The sequence below is a fragment of the Heterodontus francisci genome, chromosome 15 (genome assembly GCF_036365525.1).
Source record: "Heterodontus francisci isolate sHetFra1 chromosome 15, sHetFra1.hap1, whole genome shotgun sequence".
Lineage (NCBI taxonomy): Eukaryota > Metazoa > Chordata > Chondrichthyes > Heterodontiformes > Heterodontidae > Heterodontus > Heterodontus francisci.
In genome coordinates, this window is record NC_090385.1 from 53566172 (window position 1) to 53584041 (window position 17870).

At 41.9% G+C, this 17870-nt stretch overlaps 1 long non-coding RNA gene across 1 annotated transcript in view; it reads right to left on the bottom strand.

The window, feature by feature from the left end:
• LOC137377889 (uncharacterized) overlaps positions 1–17262 on the bottom strand; it is a 34534-nt gene extending 17272 nt beyond the window's left edge. The window contains exons 1-2 of the long non-coding RNA XR_010976506.1: positions 17004–17262; positions 1076–1241 (exon numbers count right to left, since the gene is read on the bottom strand). This is a non-coding gene — a long non-coding RNA (uncharacterized lncRNA). The remainder of the gene's footprint in view (positions 1–1075; positions 1242–17003) is intronic.
• Between the last annotated feature and the right edge of the window lie 608 nt (positions 17263–17870).

The window sequence follows — 17870 nt, forward strand, 5'->3', positions numbered from 1 at the left end:
CTCTGAAGCGAACATATTCTTCTTGACGTACAGTGGCCAAAACTGAACACAATACACCAGGTGGGGTCTGACTAGGGCTCTGTACAGCTGAAGCACAATTTCCCCCCAGAGTCAAATGGGCTATTAAAAAATATGGGTGCTCTGCAAGGGTTTCATTTAACAAAAGGAACCACACTGAGCTCTCTTACCAGAAAGATTCTACTGATTAGGTTTCTTCCTGAAAAGAAAGTTCCTCTGTCAGGGCAAAGGTTTCAGAATGGCATCAGTCTTTTGAGATTATCAGTGTAAGGAATGCGAGACATTGTGGCTTAATCTATAGTACTCTTAACGAATGGCAGGGCATGTTAATTCTTAGCAAGTGGAAAAACACTTCACTCTGGAGATCGGATTAACTCATTCAAGGACATAGCTGCTCTCGTGCTGATCGTTCAAACATTAGATCAATTATAACTATGTTAGAAATTGTGGCAACCATTTCAAAATAATGTTTCTAGTTGCAAGTGAAATTATAGCCCATAATGGAGCTTGGACCATTTGATTTAATTTTATTTTTTTTAAAAGACCTTCCTAGTCGTTCTGCAATGCAGAGTACTCAATGGGAGAGCAGCTCCTGACATTTTCATTGTGTGTTTATGTGCCATTATGGACAGTTGCTGTGGGATTCATCTCGTAGAACCAGGAACAAATGGTTGGCTCCCAAACAATGTATTCCAATTAGCGCGCAAGGTATTTGTATCTTTTTATTTCATTCCTATTGTGTGTGATTGCAAAGCTTTAATGATTGCATTTGTTAAACTGCATTTCAGACTGCCCTCCTGTTCTGCCTGGATAAATAAATGAGGGCATTGTGCAAACCGTTCGGGGACCACCCATACCGCAAGGCATGAAATCATTTATTGCACCACAGCCACAGAACAAAAACTGTGTGATCATTACATGAAATAACATTAGATACAGAGGATTTGTGGCAAGGGATTGAAATATGAGCAGTTGATAATTTGTGCATGTTTCTATCAATACACAAAGCTCATGTAAAAGGGCACCTTTGCCCGTGTTAAGTTGCCTCTTCACTTACCCGACTCAAAAAGGCATGGGTCCTTTGTGTGAGAGCCGGGGTCTCAGCCGCCTATATTTCTTCGTCGGTACTTGTCTTTGACTGGGACGTCTGCCTACTTTTTGTACATAGGTCCTGATGCCACCCTCATCCAATGCTGACCCCTCTGACAGGACAGCAACTGGCCCTGGGAATGCAATAAACAGAGTTAGTAATGGATCAGTGTGAGGATGCAGCAAATTGGGAGTGTGCATTTTTGGAATTAATTGATGTAAACTGTAACAGCCAGAACATGTTTGTAATAATTCTCCACAGTAAACGGAAACTGATTTTTAAACCACTCTTTGACACACAAAATGTTATTTTGTCGAACAGAAACTTTCAACTTGCAAATCATAGATTCCTAATGGCACAGGATTTTTAATGAGAATGAGTCAGTGCTACATTTGAGGACTAATAATTATTCAGAAAAAATAAACAGTGGTGAGCAGCAACCAGAAATCAGTATTTCCTCTGATGCTTGCTGCCTCCAGGTAAATCATTTATATTTCACTTTGAAAGATCTGTTTCTCATTATTGCTGGGAATAAAATGTAAATTCATTTATAATCTGTCACAGTATGTTTTGGTTGAAATGAGTACTTTTTACAATCCAAACATACTGTCTATAAAAAGATCTCTTTTTGAATGTGTTAAAGACGACACTAAGTATACTCTCAAAAGAATATCTGGTTCCTCACAACATACAAAAACAGTAATTTTGTTATTAGATGTTAATCTCCCTGTTAACATAAAATATTCATTGTCCACCGAGTAACGTTCTTCGCAACAGTTGCCTAGTTGCTCCCTAACCATTATATATTAATATTCATGCTAAGATATAAAAAAAATTCTGCTAAAATCTAAAATGCACTCCTTGCTCATTCAGTATTAAATGTTTTGCTCATCTCCTGTCTGTTTCAGTCACAATTTTGTCATGCCTACGTTTGTCATATTTAATACGTGTCACGTGAGTTTTGCTTTTAATGTATAGATTAAAAATTACATCTGCGCCCAATTCCTGTCTGCATCACTAGATTTCTTGCAGTAATGTTTTTTGTGTCAACTATAAATGCTATCAGATTTATATGGGTTTTGCCTGTGTAAACTTGTCACTCCTATCCTGACAATGAAGACGTCAACCTGTGGCCCGATCGTCATTGGGCTTCAGGCCTCACCTATGTGAAACCAGTCAGCTACAGACACCAATTGGATCTCCTGATGCAGCTTGTAGGCTGGGATCCAACCAATTCCAGCTGGCTCCCACACCAAACTGGCATGGAGAAAGGCTCTGCTGCAGCTTGCCCTGGCTCCACAAAAACTATTAAAAAAGTTTTCTCACCTCTTTTGGAGTGACTTCTAGCTTTAAGTTTACAGTTACACAAGTTCCCAATTTCCATCCATTTGTTGACCCTGATATACAAGACGCTTAATGCATGTTTCAGCTGGGTGCCCCGCAAACCTGTAAGTCACCAAAATCCAATCTGGTAGTCAGTGCTCTCCAAGAAAAAAAAAAATCGGTCTCGGAAGTCTTGACATGAAATGCAGCTCACAGGGGTAGACATTCATCTCAGGTAGCGGCACAAAACAGGTGATATCAGAAAAAATTGGCCGCCTGTTATATGCAGCGCTGAATATTTGATTCTATTGCAGTTATTACAGGCAGCCAATTCAATATCGCCCATTTTGCACCAATTGCCAAGACAAAATTCTACCCCTCAATGTGAATTTAATGTTCAAAAAACATATGCAACAGTTTTGAATTTTTCCTCCTAAATTTCTTAAATCTTTGTGTAGTTGCTGCTAACTTATTTTGTTATAACTTCCTATGTCCACAATGTAATATAAGGGTCCGAAAGGGTTAATGTTGAGAAAGTGTAAAGAATACCTCCTACCATGACAACGTAAGAGATCACCTGTGTGAGAGAGAGAGAGACTTGAAGAGAGATGCAGGGTGGCTTCAGAAGAGTGACAGACTGGTGTGTAGCTGCAGCTGGTGTATAACAGTTATAATGTAATAAAGGTTAATGTTCTAATTACTCAAGACTAAAAGGAATCTCTCTAAGCTAGAATAACTAAACATATTAAAAAGGTGGTAGCATACCAACCAAACAAACACACAAGCCTCTGTAGTTACCACAAGGGAGAGGCGGGCAACAATAGAAGGTAGTATAACTACGCAATTTTAGTCACTATCTGGAATAGTAATATTGGGTAGTATACCCATTGTTTTTATATATATGTCATCCAGAAATGAAGGAACAGCTTAGCAAGGTTAAGGTAGTAATTGAGTGCCCCATCACAACAACTAAGTTCATGAATAGCTAGTCATTCTGCTTGTTCCAATGTCCTTGGCTTTGTCTGAAGTGGATACAAATTCAGTAGAGTAATTTGAGAAATTTACATCCACATCTCACAGAAGAAATCAACAGTGAATAAAATAAAAATATCTTATGATATGAGTCAAGGTCTCTCACTGGTTTTCTGTGTCATGGATGATAACTCAGAATATATCCCCCAATGGTTTTCCATGTTACTTGTGGGAAGGGTGTGGTCTTCACTTACCACAATCCTTCCCTCGTCTCTCTTTCCCACCCCCTGCCATGACCTGTTAAAACTAGGAACTTTGAGTGAAATCACAATTTCAAACATATCTTACATGGTATATGTCTGGGACAGCATCTTGGTGCAACTATAATCCTGCCCTGTTTGTCCACCATACAAGTCAGAAAACTGAAAAAGATTATTGCACTCCTCCTTCATGAGTGTAGTGCTTGGTGCAAACTGTTAACTTTCAATGTGTATTTGTCGCTCTCCCTCTATCTCTCGACATACAGATGCCCAAGTACATTTACTTCATCCAAGGACAATGCTAATCCATGAATGCAACTTTTTGGCCAACTAGGTACAGCAGAATCAGAATAAAAATGCAATGGGAATATAGGGTAGACTGCAGTGTTCAATGAGAGAAACAATCATTTATGACAGATAAACTCATTTGTACAATGATCTGCTATGATTCAGTGTGACCAGTAATATATTCTCTTTCTGCATTCAATGATAATACACTAAAGGTATCAATACTAATCTGAGCACCATGTTGATATAATATTAAGATCCACATGTATCTTGACAAGCCTTTATGGAATTTGCAAAAAGAATGTAAGTTTTGCAAAGATGTCAATATGTTTGTATGGACAGTATTTGTCATTATATGGAACTCTAATTGTTGGCAGCCTATCTTGTATTGATATATTACCTAGAAGTGAGGGACCAGGTTGGCCAAGGTTAACTAGATGCAGTTACTATCTGCCCTAACTCAATGGTACAGTGATGAATGGCTAGTACGAGTCATAAGTAGATCAAATTCTGATGCTTACAGATTTGTCTTAAGTGGACACAAATCCAATTGAGTAAAGCTGCCAATTTGAGCACTTTACACTTCTATCTCACAGAAGGAATTGACAGTGGAAAATTGTCTTATCATCTTTCTGGGTCAAGGTGCTTTATCTGAAAATCCAGTTAAAACTGCAGTCCCTTTATCAATCTAATCAAAAACTCCATTAAATTCGCCAGATGCAAATTGCATTTAACAAATCTGTGCTAGCTGTCCTTAACTCCTGCTTTTCTAAATGTTCACTAATTTTACCTCAAATTATGGATTATAAGAGTTTTTCTGTAACCCATGTGAGACCAATTAGTCTTTGTTTACCTAGTCTATCATTCTCTCTCTTCTGAGTAAGGCACTTAGATTGGATCGGCTTCAGTCTCACAAAATAAGTCACATATTTAAGGAGGATTTTAAAAAACATTGGCCACGGCCTTTGTTCAGAAACAAGTTAACAGAGGCTCTGGCTACAGTTTTTTTTTAAATCCTCTTTAAATATGCTAAATTCTTTCAATAGCCTGGGTGCATGATGTCAGGGCTTGGTTATTTACCCATCTTGTATTGTTATTTTTTTCAGAACCATTTCTTTTTCTATCAATCGTTCCTTATTCTCCTCTAGTACACATAAGTGCTCACTTTCACCATCATTTGAAATAACTGATAAAAAAAAATTCTCTGCCAGACCTAAAATGTCACAATTTTTGCTCCCTTCTTCATACCTGAGCAGTCCTACCCTCTATTTATCAATTCTTTTACTTTTTATATGTTTAGAAAGGTTAGTATTACTAGCCTTAACTTTATCATGTATTTTAAGTTTCAGTTTTTTGGGCCTGATTTTAATTCACTCAAAACCCATTCAGTTACAGAGTTAAAATCAGGCCCTTTAACTCTGTACTTAGCCAAGGGATTATACTCTTTGGTGCACCCACTTTTTGCCTTACAGAAATATTTATTTTGTATTTGAAGATTTCCCAATACTGATCTATTGATCGGTTTGCTAGCTCTTCTGCCCAGTTAATTTGGGCCAGATCTCTTATCTTAACTGAACTTTGCCTTCTTATAGTCCAGCACTCTTATCTTTGACTCTTCATTATGCTTTCATATTCTGACATTGTGGTTCTATTCCCCAATTATTCTCCTACTCTCAGTTATTTGCTTCACTCCATTTCCCAGAACTATATCAAGCATATTTTCTTACTGCAGTAGAAACATATTGATCAAAGAAACAATCCTGCATTCTTAAAAGGCTCCAGACATGCATTACCTTTGTTTCAGTCCACCTTGGGATAACAAAAATTTACCAGATATTATTGCCCTGCTGTTTTTGTATATCCCTGAAATGTCTGCAGATCTCCACTATCTCATAACTGGCCTGTAATGCACACTTAAAAATGTATAATTTCCCTTCCTATTTCTTAACACAACCACCGCCCCACCCCCCCCACATCCTTACACTGATTGAATCCTTTACTAACGTTGCCATCTCACCCTCTTATTACCACTCCCAACTCTGCTGAAAGTGTTGTAACTGAAAATATTAAGTTCTCATTCCAATGCAAACCTGAGACATGTCTCTGTTAAAGCTATTAAAATCATATCCTTCCATAGATATTGTGTGCAACTAGAATATGCTGTGTTCACATATGTCAATTCTGACCTCCAATTTTTGGGGGATGTTGGCTCTTGTCCTTTTTTTGTTTATATCATTTAATTTTTAATCCATTGTCATCTCTACAAGTGTTCTTACCTATCACTAACTCACAACCTTTTTATTTGCCTTTCTTTACAGATCATATTTTCTCACTATTTCTGTTAAAGCTTTTTGCTTCAACTCCAGCACTTTGTTTCTTTCTCTCCCTCTGTCATCTTAAACTTAGGCCACTCATCCTGCTTTATTAGCTTAAACCCTCCCCTACTGCTGTTTACCCTTTCTGCAAGGACATTGGTGCTGTTTCAGTTCAGGTGAAGGACATCATTTCAGTATAATCTTTCAGAAATCACTCCAATGCCTCAAGAATGTGAATCCTTCACCCTTGCCCAGCTCTGTAGGCACACATTGACCTACAAAGAGAAGTAGAAAAGCAAGTTGTGAGGAGGACACAAAGAGTCTGCAAAGCACTGTAGATAGGTTAAGCGAGTGAGCCAAAAATTTGGCAGATGGCGTATAATGTGGGAAAATATGAGGTTGTCCACCTTGGTGGGAAGAATAGAAAAGCAGAACATTATTTAAATGGAAGCAATAAAATAAAAGCAAAATACTGCGGATGCTGGAAATCTGAAATAAAAACAAGAAATGCTGGAACCACTCAGCAGGTCTGGCAGCATCTGTGGAAAGAGAAGCAGAGTTAACGTTTCGGGTCAGTGACCGAAGAAGGAAAGGTTGAGTGGGTTGGGCCTATACTCATTGGAGTTTAGAAGAATGAGAGGTGATCTTATTGAAATATACAATATTCTGAGGGGGCTTGACAGGGTAGATGCTGAGAGGATATTTCCCCTTGTGGGGGAATCTAGAACTAGGAGAAACAGTTTCAAGATAAGGGGTTTCCCATTTAAGACAGTGATGAGGAGGAATTTCTTCTCAGTTGTTAATCTTTGGAATTCTTTCAAGCAGTGGAGGCTGGGTCATTCAATATATTTAAGGCTAAGTTAGATAGATTTTTAATCTGCAAGGGAGTCAAGGGTTACCAGGTTGGGGGGGGGGGGGGGGGGGTGGAAAAACAGGCAGGAGAGTGGAGCTAAGGCCACAATCAGATCAGCCATGATATATTATTAAATGGCAAAGAAGACTCGAGAGGCTGAATGGCCTACTCCTGCTCCTTATGATCTTCCTAATCTTTTCTTTAACCTGTCCAGGTGCGTGGCACAGGAAGCAATCTGGACATCACCATCCTTGAAGTCTTATTTTCTTAATGCCTAATTTCTTAAACTCCCCCTGCATGACACAAACACACTTGATAGATGTCAGTAATTTCAACATGAAGCAAGACTTTTGGCTGGTCACCCTCTCTTCCCAGAGGTTCTCCACCCATTCCATGATACCCTTCACTCTACTACTAGGAAGACAATATACTATATGGGATTCCCAGTATGGAGTGCAAAAAAGGTTGTCTATTCCCACGACAATTGAATTTCTCACTACCACCCCTATCCTATCTTATAATCTACTTGCTGCTTACCTCCTCGAGTAACCTTTGCTCCACAGTGCTACAGTGTAATTCAGGACCACAATGCTCTGAATCAGTATGCACCATTATTTATCAATTAGGTGGTTCCAGTAATCCAAGGGTTCCCTGCACTGAGGAGTCCTGTCTCCTCCCCTTGCCCCTGCAGACCTACTTCTCTATTTTTACTCTATCCCTCTGTTCTGAACTGTCTAACATGGTCTCTTATTTAGAGATACAGCACTGAAACAGGCCCTTCGGCCCACCGAGTCTGTGCCGACCATCAACCACCCATTTATACTAATCCTACACTAATTCCATATTTCTACCGCATCCCCATCCTTATATTTCCCCACCACCTACCTATACCAGGGGCAATTTATAATGGCCAATTTACCTAACAACCTGCAAGTCTTTGGCATATGGGAGGAAACCGGAGCACCCGGAGGAAACCCACGCAGACACAGGGAGAACTTGCAAACTCCACACAGACAGTACCCAGAATTGAACCCGGGTCGCTGGAGCTGTGAGGCTGCGGTGCTAACCACTGCGCCACTGTGCCGGCCATCTCTTAGATGACCACATTCTGAGATTACCATCTAGAAACTCCTGATCTCTCTGCCACTGCAGATTTTGGCCAATTCCATCTCAAGCAGAGATTTTCTGTTCCAGACACTAAATTTTCTGACAATTAAAGCAAACACACTGTCTCAGGATACACTGAGAAACACCAAGATCAATCTATTTGCCGGTTCTACAGAAAACCATACTACAGCCCAATCATTGCCTGAATTCTGCCTTTTACAGACAGATATGTGAATGAATAAAATATCCTGTTTTTAATTCAAGTCTTGCGGATTCTGCAAAAATAGCAACGCTGCATTCTCTTAATCCACCAGTTGCAAATAATTATTTTTTTTTTAAACCTGCAAAAAATGAGACAGAATTACTGGTGTAAGGAAAATGCTTCAAATATTTGCATAATCCTTGGAGGACTGCAGGAACCATTCTGCATAAAAATGAGATTATAAATTAATAATTATTTATAGCCTTTTCCATTCTATTCATTTCTCGAATTGTAATTCAGAATATTCATCAATAAGACATTATGGAAGAGCTCTGTTTAACTGCTATCCAGCAGAAGATGCATCCGAAAGCTGCTAAGGACACTCAGCACTCAGAGCGGTAACACTTACCTTCCCCTCTTCATAGAACAGACACACGGACTGTCTGATTCTCTTCACATTGTAAAATAGCAGAACCACCTAGTACTGTAACAGTATCCATAGATACTGGACAATGAGCTGTAAAAGGGTAAAATCCCTCCCCAAATCGCTATGGCCATTGCACAGCTTAGTGTGACCACCTATCCAGCTTTGAAGCAGATAGTCCAAGTTTGGAAGGGGGAGATGACTGTTCCCACCGCCTACCCACCCCAGCTGCCATTATACCAGCAGTGGGGTAAGGTGGCAAACAGCCCACCTACCACAGGCCAATTGATGCCCTTAAGTGGCCAATAACTGCCACTTAAGGGCCTCCTCCTGCCATAGCTGCTTTTTTTTTTAAAACCAGTGGCAGCTGGGCACTTTGCCATCTGGGGAGGCCACCTCCTTGCGGGCTGGGGGGGCGGGGGGGGGGGGGTGGAAAAGTGACCCTCCTGATTGCGGGGCACCCTGTGCCCCACAGAGAGTCCACCCACAGCACAAGCCACCCCCACTGAAGCAACACCCCCCCCCCCCCGCCGCCGTCCTCCTAATCGGCCCCCACTCCCCTTGCCAGGCCTAGCCGATTATCCCCGATGGGGCCTGAAACCCCACTCACCTTTCGTTACCGGTGTCCATGGTCATCTTCTGGCAGGGTGTAGTCCCAGCAGCAGCCACCTCTCCTGCTGGCGCTGCTGGGACCGGGGAGCTGCCAGCCCATTGATTGGCTGGCAGCTCTTCGAGGATGGACATCCTGCCTCAGCAGGGCGGAGGTCCTGCCCGGGGCCAATTAAGGGCCTAAACCACGCAAAAATCGCTGCATGGCTTTCAGGCCCGGTGGAGGCAGGCTCGGCCCCGACTTTTCAGCCAGTGGACGGGGCCTCCAACACAATGTAAAATTCTGATCTCTGACCAGTTTTTATCTTGCTAGAAGCTACATACATTCCTACGCAGGGACCTGTCCTCTGCAGGACAAAAAACATGTCTAGGCTTTGTGCCTTTCTTGAATTAAACAAAAGCACGGGGGACAATAATTCCCTCGTACATTCTCCATGGCAGTGCCTCGACCAAAGTCGACTTGCCAACCAATCAACGCCCTTTTGTCATGCAATATAAATTGTTGCTCCCTTTGAAATTTGGCATTCTTGCATCTGTCCTGATGAGTGCAAGATGAAAAGCTGCGCCATCATATCTCTTTTTCAGCAATACTCATGTTCTGTACTACCAAGTGACTATCAATGAGTATTATTTGACAAGCTTTTGGTCATCTGACCCAATATCTCCTTATATGGCTCAGTGTCATATTTTGTTTTATAATGGTCCTGTAATGCAGCTTGGGACGTTTTATTACATTAAAAGTGCTATATAAGTTGTTGTTACTTAACTTAGCATCGATCAGGAAGATCAAAGGATCTTCTTGATCTATTCAGCTCATTGGATCAACATGGGGGAGCCACTGCTCTGGTTTAATACTGATTCAACTGCTCTCAAAATTTCCATAAGTAATGCTTCTGACGTTCAAACTCTCAAAAAAATTCCAATCAGTTTAATTTGGCTAGCATCAGCTTGATGATATTTTTGTAAATGTAACAGCAAGGATCGTATCCCTTGTAGCTAATCTGTTATTGTTGACTACATGTACTGCACGCAACCCTTGTTTAAAAATAATTCTATGAAAAATGAATGACTGGTTCTCATGCCGCATGTGAGGTACCGAACCAAAACCACAGCGTCTATGTTCAGACCTAATGAAGTGGTTCCTATAGTTAGTGAGAGGATGTAAAGAATACGAATAACATTGTACACACTTGGCACCGTCCTCTGAGAAAATTACAGGTCAAAGTAGCCACATATTCAAGGTGAAACACAAAAACTAATTATAGAATATATTACCCTGTGCCAAATATATAGATACATACACACAAAAATATAAATATCTATATATGCATTGTTACAATTAAGGATACTTCCCAATATTATTTACTCATATTCCCTGAAAAGTCAGTTTCTGCAGGCAAACCTGTGTCTACTATAAACTGAGATGTGAGCACATCCACAAATATCTGGGACAGTAGGCCAGAGGCTGAATCTTTTATAATTGGAAGGATGCCCCATGTATTCTATATGATGCCACCTAATCTCCTGATCTTTTTGAACTGACAGAAAAATACTACACTGATAAACCCAATAGTTAGCTACACAGGTTATTAAAAAGAGTATAGAAGCAAAAGTAAATTGTTAGACCAAATAAGCAGTATATTAGTTAACTTTCTAAATGCATGAATGTGTTCTGTGAATCTTACACAGTGAATCATTGAGATTGAGTATTCTTTTGACCATGTAAGCAAAGTATGGGCTCCAAGCACCATAGCAAATGGGTTCATTGCTGCAACAGTTGAGTTAAATGAACTAAAGCAGTTACTAGAAGCGGTCATATTTATTTGCAGGTTCAAGCAGTTTCTGGTGACCAAACTGTCAACCAAAAACAGAACAAAGAGACAATAGGCTGCATTTTAAGAATCGTCGCCGAAGTATGCAGCGGACGTAAAAAATTGCAGCCCGTGTGCATGGCCACCACGTCACGATGCTGCCACAATTTCATAAACGGCAGCTCATTTGCATGGAGACGGTGCTGCCCCCCCCCCCCCGCCCCGCCCCGCGATGATGTGGCGGGGGCAGATGAGCTATCACAGACAACGATGTCCAGCGCCAATGCGCTGGCGCCATTTTTAAAGGGCTTACAGCTCAATGCACATTTAAAATTTAGAGGGACAGGTAAGTTTAAGTTTCCTTAAAACAAAATAAAATAAACTTACCACGCACTCTCCCACGCCAACGCCACCCCCCCTCCCACCCCCACCCTTCCCAGCAATGGCAAATCTCAACATTCCTGCCCTTTTAGCTCCCAGAATACAGATATTTAAAATTTGACCTTTCCCCACCCTCCCAAAGTTCAGCACCTTTGCCCTTTATCCCTTCCCAACAGCACCTCCTCTCCCAACCAAATCACAGCGTTTTAACCCCACTCCCCCACAGAGAAAAAAAATCCTTCTCCCCCTCCCCACAGGTGTCGCACCATGATTCCGCGAACGGGGATTTGAAGGCGCGGCATTGTCAGCCGCCTGAATGAAGATCGGTGTGGCAATTAAGGAGGCGACAGGACCCTCATAAAATCAGGTATGTAAATTAATTTACATATTGAAATGGCCATCCCCTCGCTGAGCAGCAGGGTGGCCACCGAGGCCTCGCTGCCACGGAGTTCGGCACGGGCCCTGCTGCCGTCGGGGTCAGTGGCGGGCCTACGCCACACCGATTCTCATTGCCCCCCCCCCACCACTGTTCCCAAGGGTGGAGGGGCTTTAAAATCCAGCCCAATGGGTGTACTTATAGCACAAACTGGGTGGAATGAGAGTTAAAACCACGTGGTACATTGTCGCTCACATACCACCCTGCGAATGTTTTAATGCCTCACTCCCCCCATAAATATATGCAAATCAGGCTCTCAATCAGATAGGATCCTGGCGGTGATTCTAACAACCTACTTGGTGGAGTGTTCACTCTGTCCACTAAAACATGCTGAAGCAGAAGCAGCAGGCCCTAAAGGTAGGTACAAAACTTAGCTTTGTGGTGACAGACGGAACAGGAATGGTGCTCTGGACACTGTTAAGGAAAGGTAGGCCTCTGTCAATCCAGGAACTGCCCCCACCCTCCCAACCAGCAAAACTTTTTTGAACAATACTAGGCAAATTTGCTGAATACTGGCGAATGGTCTCTGGTCCACCTGGTCTCCTGAGATTTGCAGCTAACCACCTAACTCTTTCCAGCTGTTTAGGGTGGGGCAGCTAGCCAGCAAACTGTTAATGAGGCCCGTCTATTAAAATTTACTAGGCCTCCTACAGCAACTCCTGGGCAGGAGGAACAATGCCTCTCCTCAGCTTTTCTTCCAACAGTTTAAATCTTCACTAATGTGTGTCTGCCCCTCTTATAGCAACATCTCTTTACCTGATCAATTAACAGATCATATAATCTGGTCTGCTGTCCAACAGCAACAGGATTTGTTCTCACCTGGTGGCCTTGAGAGAAGAAAAACACAACTTTCATTTTAACACTTGCTACTTTAGAAAAGTTATTTGCCTAATATGAAATTAAAGCATAAAAAGGAAGACAAATACCAGAATCTTTAATTGAAACAAAGATGGATGTTGTTGAATTACGATATTAAATCACACCACTTGCAGCTTCCGAAATTGTTCAGTAATTAAATTCACAATGCGGCATGGTACTGAGCCGTACAGATCAGGAAGACCCCAGATTTTATTTCAAATCTACACTGATCTCATCTGAATTGGAAGTTGGAGCTTTACTTGGCTTTATACCTCTGATCTAGATAAGGGGAAAAAAATTACGCAGGGTTCCCTGCTGAGAACTGTGCATGCGTGGATGACATTTACAGACAAGATTGGGGCATTACGTAGAGCCCAATGTTTGAATGACCTGCTGGGAATCACTGTTTGGGCTGACACTTGGGTGAGGTACAGGAGGATTGCCAGTGTACATAGAATCACATAGTAAGTAAAGGAGAGGAGAAACGTGAAGACTTCGAGGAGACATTATACTAAAAATGTGCAAAAATTAAAAAAAAAATCAGAGTTCCCAATTTTTTCAAGAGTTATTCTGCTGAGTCGTGTTACACAGATCCTATGGGGGGGCCAATGGGGTTCATTCAGTATTGACTTTGTAGGAGTGATTGGAAAGGCTGCATCAAGGCCTTAATGTTTTAGATTAAATTAGATCTCACCACACCATAGCACATCCTATAAATGATACATGTTGTCCTACTACCATGCCTTGATTCGACTACCATGCCTTGACACTATCTTGAGTGTTTTGCCTCTGTCCCTATTCAATTGCATTTTATTTTACATATCTAACGTAGGAAACACTATTTGAGGTTACTCAAGTTTACAGCATTAGACTACAAAGCTGTTTCTAATTACAGCAAGTTCCGGCATTAATAGACAGTGATGCCAAGAGCGTCATAGAGCAAGTGGTGTCCAGACTTGTGAAACATTGGTTCATCGTGTGACAACCTTATAAGCACTAAATTTTGTGAAGTTATTTTCATTAAAAAGACAGTACTCTATGGGTTTCTCATATTTTTGTATTGGCACAACCTAATATTTACATTGGAACACAATATCTTCAATTTATCAACTAGTTGCAAGTTATCATTGACATTTTCCTCAGTAATTGTTGTAACCAAGTTCCATTTTATGAATAAGGGAACTCAAATTCAATCTAAAAAAAAACAAGTTAATGGAATTATTTCCAAAAATAAACAAAATAAAATTGGCTCAGCTTGATGAATATTTATTCAGACTCTCTCTACTCCTCATGGGTAAAGGTGATTACAAGTATTCCTTGAAGTTCTTGATAAAACTTATTACATAAATCAGAAATCAGAATCCAAGGTTAAATTTATCCCTGATGGCGATTCAACCAAAGAATCAAGTACTGTCAATTTATGCTCACTACTCAGTGGCAACATCTAACCCCTTCCAATACTGATCACAACAAGAAGCGTGCTTTAGTGTGAAAGCAATTTGTCTTTTTCTCCTCACTGCCAATGAAAAACGTTTCACCTAGAAGACCAACTGTGAAAAACTAGGACAACCACAGAGGCTAGTCAATCAAGAGTCTTAGTAAAGGCTAGGGCCGGAATTTTACGCCACCCCACCAAGCCGGATGGTGGTGGGGGAGTGGCATAAAATGGAGCAGGAGGCTCCGGGAGGCCTTCCTGAGCTGCTCCCGCCTCCGCCCCACTTTACGTAGGGCTGTGGGGGGGTGAAAAATGGGCCGCCCGCCCCAGGCCAATCAAGGCCCTTTAGTTGCCAATTAATAGCCACTTAAGGGCCTTTGCCCACTTCCACGCAGATTGTGTGTGTGGCAAACGGGTGTCCTGGAGCTGGGAAAGGCCGCCCGATGGAAGGTAGCCCCCACTTCCGCAACCCCGCCCCTTGCCTCGCCGGGGCCTGACCGATGAGCCCCAACAAGGCAACCCAAACTTACCTGGACTCCTGGCTCCACGTCCTCAGCTGGGCTGAAGTTCCAGCAGTGGCCACCGCTCCCAGTGGCGCTGCTGGGACTAAGAACTGCCAGCCTGCTGATTGGCCGACAGCTCAATGAGGTCCTGCATCAGAACATTTAAAGCCTGGGGACCCGTAAAATACGGGACGGATCCCCAGGCTAGGCGGAAGCGGGCTCGCCACTGACTTTTACATTAGTGGCCAGTTCCTGTCTGCCCACCATAAAATCCAGCCCCAGGCGTAAGCTGATCTCTCAGAGGGCAGATTCTTCCTGGTCCCGCGGGGGCATGCATGAAGGCAGGGAAGGTGGGACTGGGAGGAAACAAATTTGAATAATTAACTGCCCCTTTCTGGGCTGATTAGGGATGCCGCCAGGATCTTGGCCCAACCCCACTGAGGGCCAAGCCCGGCAGGTGCCTCGAGGCAGCTTGTTGGCAGCTGGCCAGGAGGGGGCCCGCAAGGTCTCTGTTCCTATAGCCCACTCATTCCCCAACAGAGCAGCGTTGATCAGTGGGGCAGAGCTGTGGTCGCCAGCCACAGGGGTGGCCTAGCAGCTGCGGCCAGAGTTTATTTTAAGAAATTCAAACCTCTTCAGAGGATGCCCCAAGATGATGGTAACCTTGCAGTCCCTATCCTGCAGTGGCAGCACCCACCTCTGACGGTGGGGCTGCCATCTCTGAATCAGCCTGCAGCCTCAGGAACCCGCCTATTCTTAACTGGACCAGGAGGAGGCCTCCTAATTGGCTGCCTCTGGGAAGATCTCCCAGGCAGGCGCACTGACAGCAAGTGTGGGGTTGGGACCCAGAAATTCATTTCCATTCTTTCATGGGATGTGAGCGTTGCTGGCAAGATCAGCATTTGTTGCCCATCCCTAACTGCCCTTGAGAAGGTGGTGGTGAGTCACCTTCTTGAACCATTGCAGGCCATCTGGTGTGGATACACCCACAGTGCTGTTAGGGAGTTCCAGGTTTTTGACGCAGCAAGTGGTCCCACTCCCCGATTTTATTTTTTAAAAGGGAAGAAGATTCCACCCTGAATGGCAGTCTAGCACTCAACCACTACTACTGGCGGATATGAATTTTACTATGCTTCACAGAGAAGATGGCATTGGTCCCATTGTGTCAGTATTGATATTAGTTCCACGATGGAGCTATCTGCTCTTATTTTATTTCCCTGCCGTTTCCCTATATCACCCTACCCTAAGTCATATTTAACAGACAAAAATCTTATTTTGCTTTTGTCTTAATACAATCCTGGTGTAATAATTGTTTTTGTATAATTGGCTTTTATCAGATTTAATATTACATTCGCAGTGTGAGGACAATATTGACATGTCCTACAAAAACAACATTCACATGCGATTGACAGCCAGTTGAGATTTCCCCAGCCAGTGAATGTTAGGGTTTACCAAGTGAAACCAAAAACATTAGGTTTTTTTGCAGGGTAATCATTGGATTTTTTAAAATCAGACTTTATTTCTGAAAAAGACTGCCAGTGACAAAGCTGAAAATTAGAGGTGTTATTTGTAAAGCACCCAGTTTAAGGAACAATATTTTCTCATTTATGAATTATACAAAACAGTTCACATTTTTAAAATCGAGTTGAATAATCACTATTCTCCCACAGGGGAGGTTCCACAGAATGATGCAGTGAAGTCCATGATTTGAATGTGACTCAAATCAGACAATGTAGTGTAAAATAAAGTATAACTATATACAATATTTTTTATAAATCTCAAGTTTTTATGTGGTCCAATAACTGTTATATCCACAAAACAAGTGTGAGACATCATTTCTATTTTTGACATACATTTATAATGGTAAGCTTTGGACTTGCATGCAGAGTTTCAAAAATAATCTATTTTTAAATGTCACACATTAATTACTAAGTCCAATTATGCCTGATAAAGTTAATTGCAAATAGAAATTATCAAATGTTTTTATTTATCCTGTACATATAATTACTAACAGGTGTTCTTCCAGTAAATGTCTTTTATTGATGAAGCATGTCACTGATTAACTTTACTTCAGCTTCTTGCAGAAAATATTACTGAAACAGTTAATAAATGCCTTACCTCCAGATACAAGGGTCAGAGAGACAAAGAGGACCAAAAGGACGAGTGTGTGGAACTTGACGTTCATATTCTTTGCGCTGTGCCTTCAGTATGAACTTGCAGTTGCTATAGAGTGATCAGTCGCTGTGAGAGGAGGCGTGTGCGTGCCTCAGTGCTCACTGAATGGCTGTTCAGTTCTCGGTAGCTGGGAGTCTTTGTGGGAAGCTCTGTCTTAAATGGATAAGAGCTCAGCTGATCATGTGGCTGACGTCTAATACCTCAGCATTCCGTAGGTCGTGCAGGAGGGGCTAGCTTTCCCTCCACCCACATTGTGAGCTGTAAAATTGTAAAACTACCAGCCTGTCCTCTATGATAAACCAGAGGTTATTATAACAAAACAGTCAAACAAACACTTTGTGAGGGTTGGGATACTGCCAGGTTTGTGGTGGAAGTCATTAACCCTCGTAGTGCCGGATTTCCTGCATGTTTGAAGGGGGAAGTCATTAACCCTTGTACTGCCTGGTTTCCTGTACAGCTGCTTTCCACCAAATTTAATCTTGGAATTTTTATTTTCTTTGGAGTTTTTCGAGACACTTTCTGATGAAAATTAACATGATATTGCACTGCCTTTGTCAGTTAAATGTAAAGGCTGCCTTTGGGAAAACAAAAAGTAAACATTTTGAGGGCCTGTCAACTTGAAGTTCCAATAGAAAAATTGTGAATGCTGGTCATTTGAAATGTGAACATAACATTTTGGAAATACACGGCAATTTGTCAGAATCTGAAAAAAGAAAAAATAGGTTAATGGTTCATGTGGAGACTCTTTTGTCTCTGTTCTGGTGAAGGAACTAGATCCAAAATGTTAAAAAAGTCTTTTTCCTCCATTGA